This window comes from Hemitrygon akajei, chromosome 2, assembly GCF_048418815.1.
Source record: "Hemitrygon akajei chromosome 2, sHemAka1.3, whole genome shotgun sequence".
Lineage (NCBI taxonomy): Eukaryota > Metazoa > Chordata > Chondrichthyes > Myliobatiformes > Dasyatidae > Hemitrygon > Hemitrygon akajei.
In genome coordinates, this window is record NC_133125.1 from 165089546 (window position 1) to 165103384 (window position 13839).

The following is a 13839-nucleotide window of genomic DNA, read 5'->3' on the forward strand; positions in this document are numbered from 1 at the left end:
AGTTCCTGAGGTGCAGGTATACCCAATGTGCTGTTAGGGAAGGAATTCCATGATTTTAGCCCAATGACAAGGAAGGAACGGTGATATGTTCCCAGGTCAGGATGGTGAGTGACTTGGAGGGGATTTCCAAGTGGTGGCATTCTCAAGTATCTGCTGTTCTCGTCCTTCTCGATGGAAGTGGTCGTGGGTCTGGATGGTGCTGCCTTAGGAACTTTGGTGTGTTGTTGCGGTGCATCTTGTAGATCGTACACACTGTCTCAACTGTTCATCGATGGTGGAGGGATTGGATGCTTGTGGAAGGGGTACCAATCAAGTGGGCTGCCTCGTACTGGGTAGTGTCAAGCTTCTTGAGTGTTGATAGAGCTACACTCATCCAGGCAAATGTTAAGTATTCTATTACCCTCCTCACCTGAGCCTTGTAGATGGTGGATAGGTTTTGGGTGGCAGTTGGTGAGTTACACGCTACAGGATTCCTAGCCTTTGACAGTGTTAAAATGACTAAAACAGTTCAGTTTCCTGGCAATGATAACCCCCAGGATGTTGATAGTAGGGGATTCAGTGATGTTGATGCCACTGAATGTCAAGTGACAATGGTGAGAGCCTCTCTTGTTGGACATTGTCGAGGCACTTGTGTGACTCGACTGTTACTTGCCATTTGTCAGCCCAAGCCTAGATATTGTCCAGATCCTGCTGCATTTGGGTATGAACTGCTTCACTGCTATATGTGCAATCTGTGTCTTGGGCTGCGCGTGACTGTGGTACAGTGTTTTCTATTTTCAGAAGGCCTTTTCCAAGTTTAGGCTGGACTATGAGTGGTCCACTCATCCTCCAGGTTCGAGGTAAGCTCAGGGCTAAAGACCCTGACTAGTCCAAAAACAATTGTTATAGAAACAGCAATAAAAAATCCTCCTATCGTGGAGGACCTTCCTTGCTGCTCTCAACGCCAGGGGTGTAACGGACAGTGATAAAAACAAATTGATAAGGTGCCACACACGAGGCTGCTTCACAAGTTCAGAGCCCAGTGTATTACAGGAAAGATACTAGCATGGGTAAAGCAGGGACTGATTGGCAGGAGGCAAAGAGTGGGAATAAAGGGAGGCTTTTCTGTTTGACTGCCGATGACTAGTGATGTTCCTCAGTGACCTGTGTGGGGAGCCCTTCTTTTTACCGTGTCTGTCAATGACTTGGATGACGAAATGAATGGCTTTATTGCAAAGTTTTTGCAAATGATAGGTGGAGGGGCAGGTAGGTTTGAGGAAGTAGAGGCACTTAGTCATGTTAGGAGAATGGGCAAAGAAATGGCATTTGGAATAGAGTGCAGGGAACTGTGTATCATGCACTTTGGTAGAAGAAATAAAAGGCTTGACTATTTTCAAAATGGAAAGAAAACTCAAAAATCTGAGGTGCAAAGGGACTTGGTGGCTCTGGGCCTCTACTCACTGGAATTCAGAAGAATGAGGAGTGACCTCATTGAACCCAGAGAGTGGTGGATCTGTGGAATGCTCTGCCTCAGAAGGCAGTGGAGGCCAAGTCTCTAGATGCTTTCACGAGAGAGTTAGATAGAGCTCTTATAGATAGTGGGGTCAAGGGATATGGGGAGAGGGCAGGAACTGGGTACTGATTGTGTATAATCAGCCATGATCACAGTGAATGGCGGTGCTGGCTAGAAGGGCCGAATGGCCTACTCCTACACCTACTGTGTATTGAAACCTATTGCAAGTTGAAAGGCCTCGATAGAGTGGACGTAGAGAGGATGTTGCAGGCTGCAGCTCCAGCTGTACACTACAGTCTGGGATCCAGGCTATGGCTGCACACTTCAGACTAGGCCCTAGCAACAGATGCACACTCCATTCTGGTTCCAGGCTCCAGTCTGGGATCCGGGGTACTCCGGGTCCCAGCTCCAGCTACACTCTACTCCGGATCTAGGCTCCGTGCCCCTGCTCCAGCTGCATGCGGCAGCTCCATTCGGTCAAGGCTCCATTTTTAGCTGCATGCTCTGGCCCTCCACCTTCTGATCTCCTTCATGCCTTTCGTCACCAGGAGCTCTACCAAAGTTTGTCCAGGTGACTTGTTCAGGACACGTCGAGTATCACCGTGACCTCGTATCCCCAGTGTGATGAGGTTTGTGTGTGTCTGTGTGTATGTTTGCTCGCTGTAGAGCTCACAAGTAACCGGTAATCAGAATCAGGTTTATTACCACTGACGTCTGTCGTGAAATGTGTTGTTTTGTGGCAGCAATACAGAGCAAGACATAAAAATTAGTATAAGTTACAAAAAGAAGCATATAAAAATAAATAATTCATGCAAAAAGCAAACAAAACAGAGCACATGAACACAAGCGACTCTGCAGATGCTGGAAATCTTGAGCAGCACACACAAAATGCTGGAGGAACTCAGCAGGTCAGTCAGCATCCATGGAGAGGAATAAAGAGTCCATGTTTCAGCTGAGACCCTTCATCAGAATCTTTTTCCCTCCACAGATGCTGCCTGTCTTACTGAGTTCTCCAGCATTTTGTGCTTGTTGCTCAAAAGTAAGATATGGTTCATGTGTACATTGTCGTTTCGGAAATCTGATACGACCATAAGACATAGGAGCAGAAAGACGGAGGGGAAGAAGCTGTTCCTAAAATGTTGAGTGTGCGTCTTCAGACTTCTGTGCCTCCTTCCTGATGGTATTAATGTGAAGAGGTTTATTTTTGTCACACGAACAGAGAGGCGGTTTTAGGATGAGGGAGGGGAAGTGTAAGTTCAAGTTCAAGTTTTTTGTCATTCCAATTGTACATGTATACATCCGAATGAAACAACCGACCAGGGTGCACAACACAGTACGTATAACTCACACACAACACATAAAGTCATATTACCACAAATCAACTGACAAATTATCAAGTGTATTTGCATTGCAAGTTAAATATTAGACAATATAACACTACTGGTGCTTTATTGAGCTGCCAGAGGTGGTGATAGAGTGTTCTTAGACTGTTTTCAATGTCTGTGAATGTGACTCGTGCTGCCGTGCCTCAGCTTTCCTCCTCTTCCTCTCTTCCCGCAGAACAACTGGATGGATGAGAAACTGGACCACAACATGGATTTTGTCCATTATCCACCCATCTGGTCCCTGAGTGCTGATCACAATCTCACCAAGGCCAGAGCTGACTGTGAGACTGCATTTCCACTCCCCTGTCCTGCACGGTTCACTTGAATTTCCCAGGCTGTACTTCCCACGTTTTCCAGAGCTGAGTGATGGTTCACTCTCCCCTGGTTAATGTGGACAGTCACCTGGATCCCAGCTGACGACTGTCCGGTGCCGCACAGACGAAAGTTAGTGCTGGGGGAGATGCTGTTCTTGAGAGAAATGTTGGACGGTGAACCCTGCTTCTCTCCCTCGTGTGGATCTCTGGGGTTTCACTGCCGAGTGGGTTATCAGTTTTAATATTGATATTGTTTATGATTATGATTGTCACATCACAGGAAGCAGCATCTCCCCTATGGTCTCTTGTCGATACTCTCACTGTCTCAGTCAAACAGCCGGTATAATCAAAGACCCACCCAATCTGGACAGTCTCCCTTCTCCCCTCCCCATCAGGCAGAAAATACAAAAGCCTGAAAGCATATACCACAGGCTCAGAGACAGCTTCTATCACACTGTTATAGACTATTGAACAGACCTCTTGTACAATAATATGGACTCTTGGTGCACAATCGACCTCGTTATGATCTTGCACTTTGTTGTTGACCTGCACTGCACTTTCTGTGTAGCTGTTACACTTTATTCTGCATTGTTACTGTTTTACCGTGATCTACCTCAATGCACTGTGTCATGATCTGACCTGTATGAATACTCTGCAAGACAAGCTTTTCACTGTATCTCCGTACTTGTGACAATAATACACCAAAACCAGTAATAGACCAATACAAGTCAGGGGAACTGAACAGGAATTTCTTCACTCAGAGGGTGGTGAGAGTGTGGAATGAGCTGCCAGTGGAAGTGTTGGATGTGGGTTTGATTGTAACATTGAAGAGAAGTTTGAAGAAGTATATCATCTGGTTTTAGATGGGGAAAATGTTTCCTGATCTCTGCCCTACCTGGACCCCATGTTTGTCTGAACAAGCCTCCCTTCATTTGACATCAAGGATCTCCTACCACCTGGGCCATGGTATCTGCTCACAACTACCACTGGGCAGGAGACTGAAGTTCCAGACTGTGGTGCAATGGTAGAGTTGTCCCTGTACCATGACTTACCTGAGAATTCTCGCTCTCATAGTTTTGCTACTTATTGTCTGCAGGTTACTTGAAGTGCTTGGGCCAAAGTACAGCTGACCTGGTGGTTCTGTTCACCTCCTACATTGAGATGCTGTCCTCCTGCAAGACAGCAATGGTGCTGGTGGACAAGGACTGTCCAACTGGTTGTGCCATCGCCATCGCCTCGGACCGCTGATCTGTCCACCTGATGCTGAAGGTAAGCTGATCTCAACATCACCTCCCTGACACAGTCCTTCCGGAGATGCTGCCTGACCCCACTGAAAGTTCCTCCAGTATCTTATGAAGAGGACCTGATTGGGAAGTCAACATCCCTGAACCTGGAGATGCTGCCCATCTCAATTCCCATTTTGGAGATAATATTCCACCGCCCAGGACATGGCACGGTTCTTGTTGGCCGTGTCTTTGTGGGTTCATGGTATGTACATGGTATGGTTTTTGGAATGTCTGTTTTTACTCTGTTTCTTTGTCACCAGCACCACAAAGCTTCTTGCCTTGTTGTTACCAGTGTTGGATCAGGGGATACTATTGTCCAGATGGTTCAATGGAAGTCAGGAATGAGTCACAAATCTTGTGGTTACATCCATTTTATTAGATATTCATAACAAAGAATTAAGTTGATTGGCTGGTTAAATAAGTTTGTTGCATTGGCCTTTGTTAGTTGGTGGATTGAGTTCAAGAGCCGCAAGGTAATATTGCAGCTCTATAAAACTGTGGTGAGACCACTCTTAAAAAAAAATTGTGGTCATTTCTGGTCGCCTGAATACAGGAAGAATGACAAAGATTTAGAGAGGGTGCAGAAGAGATTTATGGGAATGCTGCCTGGATTAGAGAGTGTGTCTAATGAGGATGGATTAAGTGAGATAGGGGCTTTGCTTTTATGAGCCAAGGTGGATGAGTGGATTCCTGCGGGTTAGATTGATATTAAAATCATTTTTTTAAATTGGATCGAAAGGGCAGGCAGGTATACAGAGGCATTGGAGTGGCTCTGTTGATAAAAAAAATGAAATTGAATACTTAGAGATGAAATAAAGATGTGCAATCATTGTACATGGTTATGAAACTGCAAGGGTAAAAAGACCCTGATGGAAGTTATATACAGGCCTCTGAACAGTAGCCAGGATGTGAGATATAAATTGAAATGGGAGATAGAAAAGGCATGTAAGAATAGGGCAATGTTACGATAGTCATGGGGGATTTCAAGACGCAGGTAGAGTGGAAAAATCAGGTTGCTGATGGATGCCAAGAGAGGAATTTGTAGAATGCCTCTGAGATGGGTTTTTAGAGAAGCTTGAGATTGAGGACAGTAGGGGAAAGACAATGTGGACATGGTGGAGGATTACAAATACCTGGGGATACGAATTGACAATAAACTGGACTGGTCAAAGAACACTGAGGCTGTCTACAAGAAGGGTCAGAGCCGTCTCTATTTCCTAAGGAGACTGAGGTCCTTTAACATCTGCTGGATGATGCTGAGGATGTTCTACGAGTCTGTGGTGACCAGTGCTATCATGTTTGCTGTTGTGTGCTGGGGCAGCAGGCTGAGGGTAGCAGACACCAACAGAATCAACAAACTCATTTGTAAGGCCAGTGGTGTTGTGGGGGTGGAACTGGACTCTCTGACGGTGGTGTCTGAAAAGAGGATGCTTTTGCATGCCATCTTGGACAACAACTCCCATCCACTCCATAATGTATTGGTTAGGCACAGGAGTACGTTCAGCCAGAGACTCATTCCACCGAGATGTAACACTGAGCGTCATAGGAAGTCATTCCTACCTGTGGCCATCAAACTTTACAACTCCTCCCTTGGAGCGTCAGACACCCTGAGCCAATAGGCGGGTCCTGGACTTATTTTTTCCACTTGGCATGATTAACTTATTATTATTTAATTATTTATGGTTCTGTATTACTATATTTCTTCACTATTCTTCGTGGTGCGGCTGTAACGAAACCCAATTTCCCTGGGATCAATAAAGTATGTCTGTTTGTCTGTCTGTAATTCTGGATTGGGTGTTGTGTAATGAACCGGATATGATTAGGGAGGTTAAAGTAAAGGAACCCTTGGGAGGCAATGATCATAATAAGATAGAATTCACCCAGCAGTTTGAAAGGGTTAAGTATGAGGAGTGTTTCATTGCTCTGGGCTTGTACTCATTGCAACTCAGAAGAATGAGGGAGGATCTCATTGAAACCTATCCAATATTGAAAAGGCCAGGATAGGGGGGATGGACTGAATGGCCTAATTCTGCTCCTATGTCTTATGGTATAAAATGTCAGCACCCTCACCCCAACCTCACACACCTCACCGGGTACAGGGTTCCTCTGTCCTCACCTACTACGCCACCAGCCTCTGTGTCCAGCACAGAAGTGCTCCGTAAATTCTGCCATCTCCAACAGGATCCCACCAAGTACATTTTCCCTCTCCCCCACTTTCTGTTTTCCACAGGGATCACTCCCTACATGACTCACTTGTCCATTCGTCCCTCCCCACTGATATCCTTCCTGACAGTTATCCTTGCAACTGAACAACTGCTACACCTGTCCCTACACCGCCTCCCTCACTACCATTCAGGGCCCCACACAGTCCTTCCAGGTGAGGCGACACTTCATCTGAGAGTCTGTTGGGGTCATCTAACGTATCTGGTGCTTGTGGTGTGGCCTCCTGTGTATCATTGTGACCCGACATGGATTGGGAGACCACTTCGCTGAGCAGCGATGCTCCATCTGCCAGAAAAAGCAGGATCTCCCAGTGGCCACCCATTTTAATTCCACTTCCCATTCTCATTCCGTCATGTCTGTCGATGATCTCCTCTACTGCTGCGATGAGGCCACACTCAATCTGAAGGAGCAACTCCTTATATTCCACCTGGGTAGCCTCCAACCTGATGGCATGAAAACTGGTCTCTCAAACTTCCAGTAATGCCCACCTCCCCCTACACCACACCTCTCCTTCACCATTCCTCATTCGGGTTTCCCTCTCTCACCTTATCTCATTATGTTCCTATCACCTCCCTCTGGTGCTCCTCCCCTTCCCTTTCTTCCACGGCCTTCTCTCCTCTCCGATCAGATTCCCCCTTCTCCAGCCTTTATCTCTTTCACCAATTGACTAACCGGCTCTTTACTTCACCCCTCCCCCTTTCCGTTTTCACCTATCACTACTTCCTTATTTCTCTCACCCCTCCCCCACCTTCTCCCTCTGACCTCATCCTTTTCTCTCCAGTCCTGATGAAGGGTCTCGATTCGAAACGTCGACTGCTGACTCTTTTCCACAGATGCTGCCTAGCTTGTTGAGTTTCACCAGCATTTTGTGTGTGTTGCCAACTAAACTAATCTCTTCCGTCTACACAATGTCCAAATCTTCCATTGTCCTCACATTCCCGTAAACAGAACGCTTTTGGAAGGTAGGAGGAAACTCACGCAGTCAGGGGAAAAACGTACAAACTCCTCACAGACAGCGGTGGGAATTGAACCTGATTGACGATTGCTGAACTCTGGGTCTGTAATACCGTTACACTAACTGCTACGTTCCCGTGTCATCCCCATCATGGAACCACTTTCACCAGGACTGTCATGGAAGGCAGTTCAACAGCAAGAAGATTTAGTGGGTGGGCAATACATGCTGGTCTTATCAAAGCAAAAACTGAATGATTTCTTTAAAAAAAGATTGTATTGGAAGATATCATGTACCGTGTGTAAACACTGGAGATGGTGGCAATCCAGAGCAACAGGCACAAAATTATTGTTACAATAATAATCTCTAAAAAAAACCTGTAAATAAATAGACCAAAAAGTGAAGAAAATATTGAACAGATAAACACAAGCAATTCTGCAGATGCTGGAAATTCAGAGCAACAGACACAAAATGCTGGAGGAACTCAGCAGGTCAGGCGGCATCCATGGAAATGAATGAAGATTTGAAATTTGAGGCCAATGCCGGTCCTGATGAAGGGTCTCAGCAAGAAATGTTGACTCTTTATTCCCTTCCATCGATACCCCCTGACCTGCTGAATTCGTCTAACACTTTGTGTATGTTCACACAGTGCTAGAGTAGGGGTTCCCAAATTTTTTTATGCCACGGACCCCTACCATTAACTGAGGCATCTGTGAACCCCAGGTTGGGAACCCCTGTCCTAGAGGAACTATCTCACACTTTGTGTGGTTCAATGACGTGTCTTCTGAGGCAAGGAAGGAGAAACATCCATGTTTGGTGTTTTCAATCTGCTTCCAAGTGATACTATAAACTGAATTGCTTTCAATTGGTTCTGCTGATGTGAATTATTATTTTACTTTGCAGAGTTATTAACTGATAACATTTGTTGCAAAAAGTGGGTTTGACCAGATGTTCACAAACGAGAGAATCCGCAGATGCAAAATGTAGGCAGTAATATATAGATATATCCCTCTTCTTCTCCCTCTCCCTCGCTCTCTCTCTCTCCCCCCCCCCTCTCTGCCCCTGCCCCTCCCTCTGCCCTCCATCCCCTCTTCCCCCCCACTCCCTCTCTCACACCATTGATACGTGGTGAGACCTGGCAGTGTGATCAGTTGTCTTACAGCCTTGGGCAAGAAGCTGTTTCGCATCCTTACAGTGCTTGTCCTAATGGTACAGTAACTCCAGCCTGCTGGTTAATGATATTGTTGGATGGATGGGAGGATCATTAACAATGCTAAAGGCCTGATGTTTGCAGCACTCTATCAGGTAGGACCCCACCACCGAGGACATTCCCTCTTCTCATTGTTATCACCGGCAAGGAAGCCTGAAGGTGCACACTCAACGATTCAGGTACAGCTTCTTCCCCTTTCCCATCCAATATCTGCAATATTTTGTAGATATTCATATCCTATATGGACATTGAACCCTTAAACACTACCTCACTATATTTTCCATTTCTATTTTTTTGCATTACTTATTTTAGCTTTTATTTAATATTTATATTTACTGAAATTCGGTGTTTTTCTCTATATTTATGTATCATGTATTTCATTGTACTGCTGCTGTAAAATTAACAGATTTCATGACACATGCCGGTGATATTAAACCTGATTCTGATAACTATCTCTGATGAATGGAATAGAGACCCCGATGATACTCTCAGCGGTCCTCGCAATCCTTTGTAGGGACTTGTGGACAGATTCCCGAACCAGACGGTGATGCAGCTGGTCAGGACACTCAAATTTCAAAGTTCAAGTTCAAAGTACTGTGGTGACCCACTTTCTGCGCAGGCGAACCGGCTCACAAATAGCCCGCGCGCGGGGAGAGACTTTGGTAATGCACCTCTGACGTCATTTCTGCCCGGAGAGGGCGGGAACTACAGATTAAAAGCCAGCGCTGCGAAGTTTGAATGAACTAGTCTCGAGTGCAATTTACAGACTGTGTGTCATTATTGCTAGCTCTGTATGTAGCACATCGCTACATTGGTGACCACGACGGTCCAAACGGGATTTGGACCAAAGATGACCGACTCTTCATCTGTTCACGAAAACTACCAACTTTCTGGTCGCTGCGACCACGCGTCTGGTTTGACCAAGCAGAAGCCCAGTTCCAGATTTGGCAGATATCTTCTGATTCCATGCGTTACTATTACGTGGTGAGCGCCCTTGACCAGGAGACGGCCGCCCAGGTTGCGGATTTCATACAGTCACCCCTGGAAGGCAAATATGCAGCATTCAAAGCACTGCTCATAGGGTCCTTTGGCCTCTCATGGCGTGAGCGGGGTGCCCGCTTACTGCACCTGGATGGTTTGGGAGACAGGTCGCCGTCAGCATTGATGAACGAGATGTTGTCCCTGGCTGAAGGACACAAGCCCTGCCTCATGTTTGAGCAGGCGTTCCTAGAGCAGCTGCCCGAGGACATACGCCTGCTGCTGGCCGATGCAGATTTCAGTGACCCCTGGAAGGTGGCGGCCTGGGCAGACGTGCTGTGGAAAGCCAAGAGGGAGAGCAGGGCGTCCGTCGGTCAGATTACCAAGCCACGCGCCCAACAGCAGACCAGACCAGGCCCACTAATGGCTATGGCGGCTGGCCACCAGTTCAGCCTCTTGTACATCTGGGGCAAACAGTCGGGACGCCGCTTCTTGGTCAACACCGGAGCAGAAATCAGTGTCTTACCCCCAACGGGGTATGACACCTGCAACAGGAAGTCATGACCCACCCTAAGGGCCGCAAACGGCAGCACGATACCCGCACAGTGCAGCTGCAGTTCGGCGCCAGCCGGTTCACGTGGGACTGCACACTGGCTGCCGTGGCCCAACTGCTCCTGGGGGCGGACTTCTTGTGAGCTCACAGCCTGCTGGTCGACTTGCAAGGGAAAAGACTGGTACATGCCGAGACTTTCCAGACGTTCTCCCTGGGTGAAGCCAAGTTGCCGGCCCCACACCTGGACTCCATCACGCTGTCGGACAACGAATTCACCAGAATCCTGGTGGACTTTCCATCGATTCTGGCACCGCAGTTCACAGCAGCCATGCACAGACACAGGGTACAGCACCATATCCCGACCCAGGGACCACCCCTCCACGCCTGTGCACAAAGGCTCCCCCCGGACAAGCTCCACCTAGCGAAGGAGGAGTTCAAGAGGATGGAGGAATTGGGGATCGTACGGAGGTCCGACAGACCATGGGCCTCCCCCCTGCACATGGTGCCCAAAACAGCGGCGACTACCGCAGACTGAACGAGGCTACAACTCCAGACCGCTACCCCGTGCCGCACATACAGGACTTTGCAGCAAACCTGCATGGGGCAAGCATCTTTTCCAAAGTAGACCTCGTCCGGGGACACCATCAAATCCCGGTGCACCCTGAAGACATCCCCAAAACAGCACTCATCACCCCGTTCGGCCTGTTGGAGTTCCTCCGAATGCCGTTCGGCCTGAAGAATGCTGCACAGATGTTTCAGCGGTTAATGGACGTGACCTGGACTTCGCTTTCATTTATTTGGATGACATCCTCATAGCCAGCAGCAGTCGTCAGGAGCATCTGTCCCACCTCGTCAACTCTACGCCCGACTGAGTGAATACGGCCTGACAATCAACCGCCCTCACGGTGGACGCATCCGACACAGCAGTCGGTGGGGTGCTGGAGCAGCTCATCGAGGGGCGCTGGCAACCCCTGGCATTCTTCAGCAAGCACCTACGACCACCCGAACTCAAGTACAGTGCTTTTGACCGGGAGCTGTTGGCACTGTATCTGGCAATCCGGCATTTCAGGTACTTCTTAGAAGGCAGGCCGTTCACCGCGTTCACGGACCACAAACTGTTGACCTTCGCGTTCACAAAGGTGTCCGATCCCTGGTCGGCTCGCCAGCAGCGACATCTGTCCTACATCTCCGAGTACACGACGGACATCCAGCATGTCTCGGGAAAGGACAACGTCGTGGCGGACACACTCTCCAGACCAGCTGTCCAGGCCCTGTCCCTGGGGGTGGACTATGCAGCACTGGCGGAGGCGCAGCAGGCAGACGACGAGATGCCCAGCTACAGGACCACAGTCTCGGGTTTGCAGCTGCAAGACTTCCTCGTAGGCCCAGGTGATAGGACCCTCCTGTGCGACATGGCTACCGGTCAACCTCGCCCCATCGTCCCGGCAGCCTGGAGGCGGCGAGTTTTCAACTCCAAACGGTTTGGCGCACCCATCTATCAGGCCAACTGTCTGCCGGTCTCCAGCAAGTTCACGTGGCACGGACTTCACAAACAGGTCAGTGAATGGGCCAGAACGTGCGCGCAGTGCCAAACAGCCAAGGTGCAGCGGCACACTAAAAGCCCCGCCGCAGCAGTTCAAACCCACCCACCGGAGGTTCAACCACGTTCATGTGGATATCGTGGGCCCCCTACCAGTGTCCCGAGGAGCGCGGTACCTCCTAACTATGGTAGACCAGTTCACCAGGTGGCCAGAGGCGGTCCCGCTCACCGACACATCTGCCGATTCCTGCGCCCGAGCACTGATTGCAACCTGGGTAGCACACTTCGTGGTACCGGCCCACATTACCTCTGACGGAGGCGCCCAGTTCACCTCCAGCCTGTGGTCGGCTGTGGCCAGCCTGTTGGGAACGCAGCTACACCACACAACTGCCTACCACCCACAGTCGAATGAACTGGTGGAACGCTTCCACCGTCACTTGAAGTCGGCTCTCATGGCCCGCCTGAGAGGGCCTAACTGGGTGCACGAGCTTCCCTGTGTCCTGCTTGGAATTTGCACAGCGCCCAAAGAGGATCCACACAACTTGTCGGCCGAGTTGGTGTATGGCGCACCCCTGGTCATCCCAGGAGAGTTCATACCAGCCCCAAGGGGGCAAGAAGAAGAACCCGCAGCAGTCCTGTACAGACCACGCGAAAGGCTCGGCAACCTGGCCCTCGTACCGACTTCACAGCACGGACGGGCCCCGACCCATGTACCCAAAGACCTGCAGGACTGGAAGTTTGTGTTTGTACGAAGGGGCGGACACCGGGCACGAGGGGCTGTTCAAAGTGATCAACAACTACGGGTCCACGTACCTTCTAGACATTGGGGGGAAAGAGGAGGTTTTCACGGTGGACTGACTCAAACCGGCCCATGTGGACTTGGCACAGCCGGTCGAGGTTCAGGCACCGCGGCGCAGAGGCAGACCTCCCAAACAGAGGCTGATCCAGACTGTGGACATTGTGAGGTGTATCGCTGGTTCTGGGGGGGGGGGGTGGTATGTGACGACCCACTTTCTGCACAGGCGAACTGGCTCACAAATAGCCCGCGCATGGGGAGAGATTTTGGTAATGCACCTCTGACGTCATTTCCGCCCGGAGAGGGCGGGAACTACGGATTAAAAGCCAGCGCCGCGAAGTTTGAATAAACTAGTCTCAAGTGTAATTTACAGTCTGTGTCGTTATTCCTAGCTCTGTATGTGGCACGTCACTACAGTACATACATTATCAGTGTGTATACAGTATACAACCTTGAGATTCGACTTCTTGCAGGCGGCCACAAAGTAAAACACAACAGAACCGATTAAAGAAAAACCTCACAAGTAGGTCACCGAGTGCAGTGGAACAAAGGTATCAGGGAATACAGATCCATAATTCATTGAAAGTGGTGGAACAGATTGGTAGGGTTGTTAAGAAAGCTTTTGCCACGCTGGGCTTTGTAAATCAAAGTACTGAGTGCAGGAGATGGGTTGATATATTGAAGATGCAGAAATCGCTGGTGAGGCCTAATTAGGAGCATTCTGTGCAGTTGTCAACAGGAAAGATGCAAATAATGTTGAAAGAGTACAGAAAAAATTACAAAGGATGGTGATTTCACATGCTTTCTTTTATAAACTGTGAAAGCAGAATGAGGACGAATAACCGGAGCGATTCTCCCGCCTGCTGGCCGCACAGGGCAATGCACCTTCTCCAGTCTCCCAGAAGCACGTCCTCCTGCAGCCTGGAACACAGCAGTTGGGATCATTCCCGTAAGGGAAGGCGGCATGCACAAATTTGGAAGAGGTCGGATCAGACGGGTCATTAGGAGCTTGCCGTGGATTATGGGGGCATGTCTGGGAAGGTGAAATGGTGATGGACAAAATGGGGGAGGGGTTCAGTGATTTGTTTTGGCGACGGTCTGGTGATTGGG